The sequence below is a fragment of the Synchiropus splendidus genome, chromosome 1 (genome assembly GCF_027744825.2).
Source record: "Synchiropus splendidus isolate RoL2022-P1 chromosome 1, RoL_Sspl_1.0, whole genome shotgun sequence".
NCBI lineage: Eukaryota > Metazoa > Chordata > Actinopteri > Syngnathiformes > Callionymidae > Synchiropus > Synchiropus splendidus.
In genome coordinates, this window is record NC_071334.1 from 41,432,013 (window position 1) to 41,446,119 (window position 14,107).

General features: G+C 41.6%; 1 protein-coding gene across 5 annotated transcripts in view; it reads right to left on the reverse strand.

Annotated features, from left to right (window-relative positions):
• The window catches only part of filip1l (filamin A interacting protein 1-like), a 59,350-nt gene that overhangs the window by 13,857 nt on the left and 31,386 nt on the right, over positions 1–14,107 (reverse strand). The window lies entirely within an intron of this gene.

Here is a 14,107-nt window from a genome sequence, read left to right on the forward strand (position 1 = left end):
CAAAACACTAGTTTATTGCACAAATCAGTTGAATTAAAGTCTGATAGCAACCTTTGTGAACTTATTTAGAAAAGTGTTTAACACAATGATAATGTGTTTGGCTCATGTTATAAATGGCTAATTGCTTGTGTTCATTTTTATGTATTGTGCATTTAACATAGTCCAAGTATCAGCAGCTGGTCCAGACTATTTTCACAAAGCACGGTGACTTGCACAAGGAGTTGAAATAGAACAAATGCTAGGTTCTAAGAATATGTGAACATGTGTGTAGGCCTCTATGGGCCTTTGCTATTGGTTAAACCACCTCGAGGCACTGGCCTGGGACTTCGGTTGATTGGCTCTCCGCCCAGGAAAGCACCTCCCACCACATATAGGACACCCCCACTCCCGCCACTCTGCTCCTTTTGTAACTCAGCGAAAGTCAGGCCTGCTGGGCAGCCTGTTAGAGGACGACCCACATATTCATAGAGCCTAGGTTACGTGAGTAACCAGCATTTGTATTTCATATGTGCTCTACGCTCTAACGGCCTTCGCTATTGGTTTAAAACCACGGCAAAGGCCATTGTGTCCTCCCAGGATGGCCTGGCAGAAGACCAAACTACAGAGACCAAAGTTCATCGACCAGAAGGTTCAGCCGTGGACGAAGAACCACCTCCGGACAAGACAGTGTGGGCCACCGAAGTGTCCATCATGTCCCTCAGATAACTCTGAGCAGAGGTCAAAGCAGTTGACCGAGAAGCTGCTTGGCAGATGTCTTCCATAGAAGCACCACCAAAAAGTGCAAGAAATGAGGAGATGGCCCTCGTCGAGTGAGCTCTGACGAAATGGCAGCTGCAAAAACATTGAAGGTAGAAGCTGCCCGACCCCTGTCCAAGAGCTCCTAAAGGAAGGACAGAACTTCAGCAACAGAGCTGAACACCAGTTAGAAAATACACCCCACTTGGAGGTGTAACGTTTATGCCCAAGCTGAACAACACAAATAGTGTGCAAGCACAACAACTGCCCAGGTACTGGGAGGCGTCATCCAGAGATCGCAGACACACAGAGCCCTTAGGGTTTTCAGCTGCGCCACAGACAGAATGATTGGCAGTAAAGGCACTCCTCAACACATTTAACTTTTTTGTTTTTTAACAAAGAGGCAATCTTATTTTGTTACTTAAGCAGTATCTGATATTGGTTTTATATAACCTTAACCATGTACTTAATAAATATATCGAATCCAATCGTGGCCCCAAAAACTGGAATCGAGTCGAGAGGTAAAAGATTCCCACCCCTACCCACCTGCTTCTTGGTGATTTGGCGATGTAAATGTGGTGACATCACAAATTACGACACCCAAAGAGTAGTTGGAGTTTTGCACAAGGCAGAACATCGGGCTAAGACAGCAGTGGAGTCACAAAAGGTGGCTTCCAATACTCCGCCATATAATGACGTTGGGAAAGTTGCCTTTTGTGACCCACACTGTCGAAAAATGCAGCCTTCAACGTTGCTTGTTGACACATTGGAAGTGTGACACATGAAAAAAAGACATAGGTTGGGGGTATGGCGCTCCATTCATTTTACATTTAAGTGTCAATTGCTTTTTAAATTCCATCAAATGGCTGTGTGTTTTAGTCACCGTGACCTTTAGTACCATCATGGAGGAGAGCCACGTAAGGGGTTATAAATAGCAACTGACATCTAGTCTACTTAAGTGTCTCCCTGTCTCCCCATGATGTTCCTCAAGCTCCATGATGCGCGATCCACACGTGTCTGGAGCTACAAGTACAAGTTAAGCTTGCCAGCTGTATAGATAGAGGGAAACTATTGAACAAGAAGTGATGTCCAGTACAGATGGCCATCCTGGAGTTCATACGTGTCTCATTAATGAGCAACAACAGATGTGTGAATTGTGGTGCTCACCACACAAACACGAACTCCGCAATCGTACATTCTGTACTGAGTGATACACACAGCCCAGCGGCTGATTACCTGACATCCATGATGACATCACCGCCCTTTAATCAAATACAAATGTGTCCTTCCCTCTTCCTCTTCTTTGACTATCTCTGGAATTCTTTTAACCCGCCTATAAAATTCTCTTCATGTTTTCCTCCTTAACCCTTTGCTGTCTCAGGACTGTGATCACACAGCTCAGAACTTGTTGTGGACGTTGGCTGGTATCAGTTTCCTGGTCAGGCTGTTGAACTGGATGGATGTTGTGGTGTCCAAAATGCAATCAGGCAGTTATTGTCTTCAACTTTCTCTGAATGTTTGCCATGTTCTTAAACCCCTACCCGGCTTTATTGTCTACTGTAGTTGTCTGACTCAGATGACTGGGCTTTGTTAACCTCACCAACCACCACTAGGGAGGTGTCTCTCCCAAAAGATTTGTGTTGTTTCCATTATTTACTTCTATCCTCTTTTCTTGTCGACCCTTTGTTTGCCCTCTCCACCACCTGACGGTCATTCTGGTTGAATTACATGATGTGTATTGTGTGTGCATGTTTGTGTGTAGTGTAGCAGGCCAGGTATATGTGTCCTGAACCCAACATCTGATTACCATTGGTTCCTGGGTGCACAACACTTGGATTTCAAAAACACTTAAAGTGAGAACCATGTTAGAGTTTGTTTGACGAGACACAGCAAATTGTCAAACAGCCTCCACACAACCCGACTCGCTTGTGTTCACATCTGGGACTTCTGAGCTCTCTGTCTTGAGACAAAGCACACAGTGTGAAACAGCCCTCAGTAGATGCCTTGTTCTGCACCCCAAAAGTAGTCAGCACGCATGAGATTAGTGGGCTGCACCACAGACATCACCATTAATACCAGAATTTTTTGTCCCTCTTTGCTGACACTGACAAATGGATAAAACTCAAAAGTATTTCACCATCCGGTCGTTTTTTTTAGTCGATTGCATTAAAAATGTTAAGCGTTCAGTAACAAAACAAGTTATCTATCAGATGAATCCCTTTTTGCACTCTTTTTCACAGAAAGGCAAATCCAAAGAACAACTTTAACCCTCCCTCCCCCGGTGGTGATGTCATCTCCAACTTCACAGTCAAGGAGAAGATCTTTTGATCCTCTAGGGGAGCAGCTCTGTCTGCTGTGATTTAGATGTTGACTTGTAGATGAAGACCACACTTTGACATCAAGCTCTGTTTACAGGTACGGATAAATACTTCCGGCAGAAGTCGGCTAATCTTTTAATATACATGTCCCAACATCCACACCCAGCCTCACCTTTTATCTGCAAACATAATTTAAAATAATCAGCATTTACTCTACAGCAGTCCTTCTGAAATAGTTGGGCGGGTCCCCTTTGCAGGGCGCGCAGCAACGCTGGGAGTGGGGCCCATGTGACCTCGGGGAACATACTTTTTGCTGTACTAGAATAAAGTGTAATTGCACATCTACTCATTATTATTTGTTTTTTATTTCCGTCAAATTCATGCATTTTAAGTGTTTTCTGTTACAGACAAAAACAATGTTAATAAATGTATTCTTTATTGTAAGTTGATCTATATTACTGTCTTTTTTCTTTTCCCATCGCTTTCAATTTTAGTCCTGGAATTTTATTTTCTTACGTTGTCTTGATAGTGTTTGTGATGCATGTCATACAGCAACCTATACTCACTGCTATTGATGTTGGGAAAGTGGATATTTGCGCCCGATAGTGACAAAAAAGGCAGCCCTCAGTGTTGCATATTGACACATTGGCAGTGCAACACGTGAAAAAAAAAGACGTCGGTTGGGATTAGGGTGAGCCTGAGCCATGGGACGGGGCGGCATTCATTTTAGTCACAGTGACTTTCCGTACACTCACTAAGGAGGAGAGTCATGTTAGGGGTTATAAATAGCAACTGACTAGCACCTGGCAATGTGGAAATGGAAGATGTTTTGTGTAACTTCAATGAAGCTCAATTAAGCAAATCTTCCATGATGTTGCTTCATTATTCGTAAATTTCATGCTGTTCAGATTTGGATTTGACGTTTCCAACTCTCGCTGAGTTCTGAAGGCATTTATATTGCAGTGATCAAGTACACTGGAATTTACTGAGCAAAATGTAACATTACTTCCTTTCCCACAGGGATTGGATTAGATGAGACGGTAACATGCTTGTGGACTGTCTGCTCCCTTCCTACTGAAGCATTAAATGATTTTTCAGTTTTAAAAAAATGTTGTCCTTTATAGGGAAGGATTCATTGCTGGTGTGTCATCCTTCCATCATTGTTATTCCTCACATTTTACATGTAATATGATGGTCATGTAAAAAAATGATGAAAATAATGTATAGGTCGTTTGCACATAATTCTAGATTGTGCATGCCAAATCCTATGTGCGTACGTGGCCCTCTGTAAACCTGCCCCATCAACTGTAATTCCCCCCCACTTGGATGTGGTTAGCTGCAGCCTCATAGCATAGACGTTGATTCCAACTTGAGGCAGTAAACTTGAATCTGGGTCCTCCAAATGTTATTCTCACAGATATTCTGGTTAACTCTAACTGCAAGAAACAGACACAGTTGAAAGGCAGGCTCTAAATTATCCAAAGCCATGAAGTTTCATGGTTGCACCCAGTAACCCAGGAGTCGTTTTCTTTTGATACTTTCAGCTTCAAAGGCTAGCTCATTATACACGCCAATATAATATAATACAATACAATACAATACAATACAATACAATATAATATAAAAGGGGTTCATTCTTTTTCCTATCAACATAATTGAAAAAGAAAAGTAAATAATTAAATAAAATACCATGAGGAGTCAGACCAAATGAGAGACAATGTCTTGAAATGTTTCGGAACAATGCCACCTGGTCTCCCCACTCAGCAGAAGGAGGACCAAATAATCAGATTACATCACCACAATGTCTGGAGCACAAAATCTGTTTCCTCATATGATGCCCATAACACCACCACCTGGCAACACACGATTGATGGAGGGTGAGATGAGAAGTGGACGCACATCATCGCTCATAATGTCAATTGGTTTGAGTGAAAAGAAAACTATGACGGGAGCACTTGGTGTCATGATTAGTGGAAGGATGGACCCAAGTGCAGTCGGTACTGGTCGACAGACGACACGTAACAACAAGATTCATTTTAACAATTTAATCAATGAATACATATAAATGAATATACAGGCAACCAAAGCGCGGACTGGGAGGAACACACAGGGAGCGAAGAATCTGGAACACAAGAAAGGCGGATTAGAATCACAAGCCTTAAAACTGGGAGAACAGAAAAAAAAACTTGACTGAGTTAAGCTTGACGTGGTGGCAAAGAACTGAAAGCACTTGGTGGAGGTGGTGTCACACTCACGCACACGAGGGGTAAACTAAGCGGATCCATCTTAACTAAAAAGTGAGACCAATAACTGCTCACACGCGGAATGAATGCAAGGTTGGGAAGATAACGAAGAAATAGCAAGGAAGGACGTGAAAACAAAGGGTTGCGACAGAATAGGAATTCAGCACAGTAGGAATTTATAAAAGGTCGAAAGCTAAACACGGAAGTCTTGGCAAGAGATACCTGAGTGGAGAGTCGAAATCTACCATCTGGAAAACGCAGCTGGCGTCAGGAGGAATATATCCGAGGAGGGACTGATGAAACAATGAGAGCCAGCTGCCTTTGCCTGTGAAGTTGGATAGGAAGAGCGGAAACGGAAACGAGAGGGAGTAACAAAATAAAAGCACGAGGAAGGGGCGCAGAGAAAATACAAACAGAAAAACGAAACAGGTTAAAGTGCGGACATGACACCTGGAGGACACTGTGGTGTCTCTAGCTTTATGCTGGCAGAAACTCCATTATCAGAATGAATTTTGCCATGATGTCAGCATCTGGATAGGTGTGACTGGTCTCTCCTCACACAGGGGACACAACAGGTGGTTCCCAACTGGAGGGGTCCCAGAGGGTCACAAGCTTCAGATAAATTTCACTTTGTTTCAGTGCAAGCAGTGATCCCCAGTCAAGGCGTCCAGTAGCGTTCCTTTTGAATAATAATGGTGTTGTTATTACTTTGTTTTCCAAAGTAATAAAGAAATTTACTGTATGGCATGATGCAACACTCTGCCACATCGTAATATCAAATTAAAGCTCAAATCACAAAATACTAATAATCCACCATGTAACAAACTATTGCCAGTTATGCATTTTTATGATCAATGCCACTGAATTGAGTTATGTAAAAAATGCATAATGGCATCTGTGCCGCGCCACAGAAGAGTGATGGCTATGCCAAGCTTCCAATCAAAGCCATTGCTCATGTTGATATTTCCGAGTAAACAAAGTGCTTTTATCTTGTAAACTGACCAGATCAAACTCTGTTGTCTCTGACTGACTTCCTGTCAAAATTACTCGATTGGCAAGGTTTAAGATTGGTCATTTTTCTTTTTGGGCAGCTTTTTTGAACTGCCATGGCATGCTATTTTGCCGTGAGAGACTGTCTGGTGCTCCGCAGATAGAGGTAGGTGATATGATGACAGTAAGTCATGAACCACGAGAATGTGTTGGCGATCTCCCAACCTGAGCAGATTACATGGATTTGGTCAAATTCTTTGTATCCACCATAGATCTGCTCAACATCCAGTTGTTTTTAAACCCGATGTGCCTCTAACTTGACCACACACCTTGACGACAGAATTATGGATTGTTCCTCCGTGGACCCGCAATGCCGAAGACTGTCTGCACAGCAGAGCTAACAGAGTTAATGGCAAAGGTGACGTTTCACTTCAAAACTTTATTAACACTCGCAGACCATCAAAGTTGGTCTGCGAGTGGCAATATGGCAAAGAATGTTTTTGCCATATTGCCCACTTGCTGTCTTACTGTAGACATTTTTAAACAAATACGTTTTCTGTAATTAGTTTCTGTAAATAGCATACAATAGCTATAATTTTTCACAAATTACATTTTTAAGATCATCTTTCCACTTAGCACAATTGCTCTTTAGCCAAGGTTCCTTTGGTGGTGAGCCTCGGGATTTGAATTACAATGATCTGTGCCGTGGCTGAAAAAGGTTAAAAGTCAAGCACAACGATCCTGATGGGAACCTTCCCATTGACTACAGTTGAAACGATAAGCTGCAGCCTTTCCGATCATGATGGAGGTGCTTTCTGTGAAACCAAACATTCATCCTCATCATCTCAGAGGGCGTCGGGCATCTCCAGCAGGGCCATTTTGAGACAATACTTTAACTTTCATATCCAATCTCACAAACCTCTCACCACTAGTCCAGATCAACACTACACTTCTCAGGTGAGCAGGGATAAGCAGTGCACGGTCATGGCCTTTTTAAGTGAATCCATAAACCTTGGTGAGGCCAAACCTTCACTTTGCAATCCTGGTAATGTTGAATGGCCAGCTTAGTAGGCAGTCGCAGCAGCAACTAAGAAGGAACGAGAACAGGTTGTTGGACTCCCATGAGCCTACACATGAAAACGAGCAACCCCCCAGACAATCAATAGACATTTTCGTCAGTCACATGAACACACATTCTTGTTGAGAGGAAACGTGCAAACTTTCGACTAAAAATGTTTGGTCTTTGAACCCTGTTCTTGTAGAGTGAAAGTGCGAACAACTTTCTAAATAACAACAAATGCTGTATGTGTTTCAAGTCGGATCTTTAATTACTGCTTTTTTTCCCCATTTAGACTTGAAACACTTCACTTTAAAATGTCTAATCCAAATCTGGGCACACAACAGTCTCTCTGAAACCACGTCTAGGAAAATTGCTGCAGAAGAATTGTAGTTAAAGTTCTGACTTTTATGCAATTTTCAGTGAATGAAATCCTCTGTAATACGCATCTTCCAACGATGAGCTCATGACTTGATTTAAGAAATGTGTTTTGGAATGAGCTCACGCTATACTTACATAAAATTAAGGAGATCCAGGCAGCATTTATTCTCTCTTGTGGTCGCTCTCAGGTCAAACCACAAATCAGCCTCTTTTTGACATGTTACATTTTACAGAAACCCAGCAGTTGAACAATGTGAACAGATTGCAATAGATATACTGTTGAAGAAAAAAACATCTGTCACTTTATCTTCAACTACGCCTGTTGCAACACAGCAAGTTTGGTACGCATCCATTGCTTTTGTGGCTTTTGTGGCCATGAATGTTTGTGTTACCTGTCTGCTTTAAAAGTAGTGAGCCTGTAATCCCTTCCTTGAGAAAGTGACAAAGATTTATCAAGGTGCTTTTTTGATTGGATGGTCACGCATCAATGATATTATCCCAAAGATCCTTTGACTGACAAACTTTGACTTGATTCAGGTCTTTCCCATCAAAATTCTATACACCTGAACCAAGTAAGCTGCTCTGATATCATAATAATTTTAGTTCTTGACGTGCGACCACACATAGGACAACCAAAAGATTTCCTACAGCATTTATTGCAATTCTGCATTACCATTTAAAGAGTCTACACTTTGGGAACATGGCACTGCTCCAGTCATCAGTACTGATGAATAACTTGGACTGGAGAGAGATTAACGAAGGTCCAGTGTCCATTTCACTAACAACTGGAGAGTCATTACTCAGCTTAACATCTTCTTACTGTCAGTGTCTTCTCACAATTCCACTGTCAAGTCGGTCCAACCCATCCTCACTCTCTTGGCATCATATATTGACGGTGGGAAAGTTGCCTTTTGCTTCCTATACTGACAAAAAAGGAATATTGACACATTGGTGTGCTACACATGTCAAAAAGACAGAGAATGGTGCGCAATTCATTCTACATTTAATAGGATGTCAGATTGCTATTTAGAGGCCATCAAACAGTAATGTGTTTTAGTCAGTACCATCACTAAGGAGGAGAGCTGCATAAGGGGTTATTAATGACATAAATGATCTCCCTGTCTCCCCACAATGATCCCCTGTGCATCCCCACACCCGCATGTGTGCTGCTCCTTGCGCTCTGCGACACGCGGTCCACACCCGCACCAGACTTTATATGGAAATAAACTTTTTTTTTCTCTTCCCCTGTGCATGATGCGCCATACGCTAGCGTGCAATTCTCTGGGTGTCCCAGATCCACATCGTCCTGCCTGGAATGCTACAAAAGAAAATGTTCTTTCAGTCAGTGTGTATTATACTCTATCTCAAACTTGAAAACCATGACAGCAGCAGAGGATGAACTCTACCGGAAGGATTCTTCAACCACCTGGAATCTTATGGCCAGCCAAACCAGAAGATGAGAAAAATCAAAGTTCTGTAGAGTCCGGTCAAAGCCCCAGACGCACAGAGCCATTCCAGTGACTTAAGTCAAGCCATGTCCTGCTCAAGATTTACATTGATGATAAAGTCCTTTGGTCCAATCTCTTGCATGTATCTGAACGATTTACAGCAACAGACATGAGACCCAAACTAGTTGGGATAAAACACCCTGGTCTCTATCTCTAGTCTAAATCTCACCAACAGGGAGTTGTTAGCTCTTGAAATATAAGTAGAAGATTTGTGGCCCTGCGTTGAATGGATGGAGTGTATTGAAATTCACAACATTTTTTAGTAAGTTTCAAGTTAGATAATTAAATCACTTTAAACGGTAACAAAATGGTAAAAAAAAAAAAAATCCCAACAACATGAACAGCATGTGTGTGTTGGTTTCTGAAAATGCTGTCTAAAGTATCCATCGTACTTTGCGATGCGGAAAATGCTGTGTCCTTCAGGCAATGGATTCCATTATTGCTGATAGGATAAACAGCAGTTGTCATGTATCCATTTCATGTCTGTGATTGGCTGATGATTAGTTACATAACTCATTCACTCACTCTGACAAGGACGGTAGAGTTTGCCAGTCATAGGCAGAGGCAATGATACTCTAGATCATTTTTTCAACCTGTTTTAGGCACACTTGGTTTATTGGAAAAAAAAGCCTGAGTCACACCGCAAAAGGAACTTCGGCCAAAGAGCAATTGTGCTTAGTCGAAAGTCCTGTGGCAAATCCCTTTTAATTTGTCAAACATTGTAGCGACTGATACTTGGCGATTTTGGCATGTTATTTGCCGGTACAAATTTCAGAAAATGTTTCTTTAAAGCTGTCTACTGAAAGGAGTTGGCAATATGGCAAAAAATACATCATGTATTATTTATTTAGGTTCAATAAAAGTTGTGCATTCATCACAATCTCACATCTCTTTTGCATGGTTTTATTCTAGTTAGGAGAATTCCTTGACAAATCTTCATTCTTTGCCTCAGCTTGCTCTATTACTACAGTTATTTTTTCTCTCTTCACATTTTGGAGCAAATTTGTTTGGTTCTGCATTTAGTTTTTAGCTAACTTTTAAACCACAAAGCACACTTTGACTTCTACGAGTGCCAATAAAGTTTTGATGGCAGACATCATGTTAGCTGTTAGCTCTGTTAGCCCTGCGGTGCAGACAGTCTTGGGCATCACGAGGCTGACAAGGAACACTCCATCGTTTTGTCATAAGGCTTGTGGTCAAATTAGAGGCACAACAGGTTTCAAAACAACTGGATGTTGAGCAGATCTACGGTGGATGACTGGCTTGTTCACTGCATGTGTGCGGGAAGAGTAGCATTGAAAAGCATTGTTGAAAAACACTGACCCCATAGCTCCACTCTCATTTTTATTTGCTGTCACAAACAGAAGATTAAGTCATACATCACTCTGACAGATTCCCCGTCTGCATTGTAATTCTCTTTTCAGCGAGACAGATGTTTGAATTAACAGATCATGTGTCATGTCACCCTGAAATCACTTTGGCTTTTCATGTCTGTGGAAAACTAACATCTCCTGAATCTTATTCGCGTCATCTCAGTATCGCAAGGAGCATGATGTCACCCTACCATCTGTCAGGCAGTTGTTTCCTGATCCTTGTCTGGCCCCACATACAAAGGCTGGGAAGTATTTACTGTCTCGCTAACAATGTGGCATAAATAAAGATAACTGAATTGGGAGTATTCATAGTTCCAGTACAATAATGTTATCAAATTAAAGTCAAGATGTTGTAACCATTCAGTATCCTCTTCAGTCATCTCACCCTGTCCTCTGTATCCTCTTCTCTCAAACCTACAAACCTCATGTCCTCCTTCACCACCTCCATAAATCTCCTCTTTTGGCCTTCCTCTCCACCTTCTACCTGGCAGTTCCAACCTCAACATCTTCCTACCAATATACTGGCTATCTCTCCTCTGTACATGTCCAAACCATCTCAATCTAGCCTCTCTGACTTTGTCTCCTAAACACCTGACCACATGTGCTGTCCCTCTGATTTACTGGTTCCTGATTCAATCCATCCTGGTCACTCCCAGAGAGAAGCTCAGCATCTTCATCTCTGTTACCTCCAGTTCGGCCAAACCATACAACATTGCTGGCCTGACCACCGTTTTGTACACTTTCACTTTCATCCTTGCTATGCTTCCAATGCTATTTATATTTATACATGATGAGAAATGTTATTATTTCTTATATTTGACAATGACAAAACAAAGCAGGCATTTCTCTGGAAAATCCAGACATTAGAGCCAGCTAGCCACGATGGCAGTTGTTTTCACGATGCTTCTCTGTCAAGTGAAATGACGACCGAATTGCAGTTCGCGATGTGTGCACCCACCCAGACGCAGCGTTAAAACACCTGACACAAGCCGTGTCCTGTCAGCATGAAATCAACGAAAAGGGAGCGGTCTGTCAGGTTAGAAGACAACATTATGCTATTTACCAAGTGAAGTTTACACAGTTTGCACTTTGCCTTTTTTATAGTTTATTTGCTTTACTAGTCGCAATGTATTCTGTTCAGCGTTGTTCAGTATTTTTATTTTGTAGATTTGTGTCATCAATCTAAAAAAAGGGATTTTTGTGGGTGATTTACTTGAGGCAGAAAAAAAACGATGGGCAAAAAGAAGACAATTGCAATTCTGCATTACATACTGCAAAATTAAAATGGCGATCAGTGCACACCAAATTCTATGAGTAAATTTCCAGTAGTTAGTAAAATACACACCAAGAACATATGATAGAAACAAACAAAACATACAAACATACTACACACTGACCCCATTGTAGCTGACATTCATTAGTTGTTGTCCATCTTCCTCCCTGGTATCACCGTGACAGAACAACTGAATTCTATGACCACCTACTGTTCTGTTTTAACTGTAATCCATGTGGCCATCCAGAAATGTGCAAATCATGCATAACTGGATGTGGAGAACACGCTTTAAGGCCACTTCTAAATAACATCTATAATGCACTCGCATCCACAGACAATCTAGAGTCACCAAAAACCATCTGTGAGACTTTGGACTGTGGGAGGAAACCAGAGTCCCTGAAGAAAGCCCATGCAATTACAGGAAGAACATATGAACACCATGAGTAACAAACGCAGGGTCCTTAATGCAGTTCGGCTGCAGCACTGTTGTAATTCAAGTATGTTCCTGACTTCTAAGGACAGCTAAATTAATGCTGTTGTTTAGTGTTCCTCAAAAAACGTCTGGCATTGCTCTTCGGGACCAAGCAATAAGGAGGCTGCAGGCTGTCCTAGCAACCTAGAGGGAGAGCTGGGGGACAACCTGGACAGGTCGTCAGTCCACAGCAGGCTAAGAGCCACGAACACAGGCACAAATGCGTATACTGTAGTGCACTTCTCTGGAGGAAAATCTGTACTAGATTTAGATGCTCATATTAGGGCTTGTATTTTGAAGTTCATAACGATGTGCACATTTATCATATGCAGAGTTAATATTAAGACAAGCATCAAAACCACAATGTTGCCAACTTGGTATTGAGCCTCATCCACTTTTACAATGCTCTCAACAAATTTAAGATATTTGCCAGTTTGTGCTTCTGAAATAGTCGCAATTGTAACAGGAAATCTACAGCTACATTTTCCTTTGCAGATGGCTAAGATTTAAACAGCTAAGAGCCATTACATGAGCTATTCATGAAACAGCTGTGAGAATTCTATTCCAGACTGAATTCTTCAGGCTTTATTAGAACACTTAAAGAAGGTAAAAAAAAAAAAAAAGTAGGAGCCAGTGTTTTTGCATCTGTGTGGTTTGTTGTCTGTCAGAGAGCGGTTCTCACATTACGCCATGAGATGATGACGCTTCGCCTTAATTCGCTCCATGTATACAGGTGTAGAGAAGCGATAGTTAAGGATCTCAGACGGACTATCAAAGAAGACGCTTGATTACATGGCAGAAGACTGGCTTCTGTGTCCAGGCACCTCTGGGATAGAAACCAACACATCTGCATTACTGAGAAGCGTAAATCAGGAAACCAACCAGGCAAAATAACATTATCCAACAACCAGCTTCTTTCTAAATGGCAAACCACATCTGATTGCTTTCCATCTACATTAGAAACCTATGGAGACTACACTACAATGATGGCATTAAATCATGAACAATTAGATCTACCAACGTGAGGAGATTCCATGGATTTGCTCTCATTCTTTCGATTAACTATAGATCAACGAGTCACTGCAGTGCTCCTCTACTCACTCACACTCAGCAAAGAAGCCTGAAATGCGCAATTTTCAGTTGCGTTTTCTCGAACTTGACCACACACCTTCACAACAGCTAACATGACATCTTACTTTAAAACTTTTGTGACACTTGTAAACTATCAAAGTTTGCTCCGTGGTTTAAAAGTTGGCTAAAAGCTAAATTCAGAATCAAACAAATTTGCTCCAAAATGTGAAGAGAGAAAGAGTCATTGGAGTTAAGAAGCAAGTTGAGACATATTTGTCTGGAAACTACCCAAACCGGAATAATAAGTAAATAAATAATCTTGGTCTATATTGACAGATTTGTCTTTTCACTTTAGGACTAAGACTGACAAGAAACTTGCGAGTTTTCTCACATTTTCTCCAATTTGTTTCTGCAAAAGGCCTCAGTTGCTACAATTTTTCATGAATTAAAAGGGATTTTCTACAGGACTTTCCACTAAGCACAATTGCTCTTTGGCGGAGGTTCCTTTGGTGGTGAGCCTCAGAATTTTTTAATAACCCAAGTATGCAGTGGCTTAAGAAAAGGTTGAAAAACATTGCTGTAGAACACACTTACATGTTATTTTAGTCCACAACAGTACTAAACGTTGGATAACACCAGCGTCGCTCCATGTAGAGTCTGGTCCAGCCTTCTCGCTGACAGAGCTG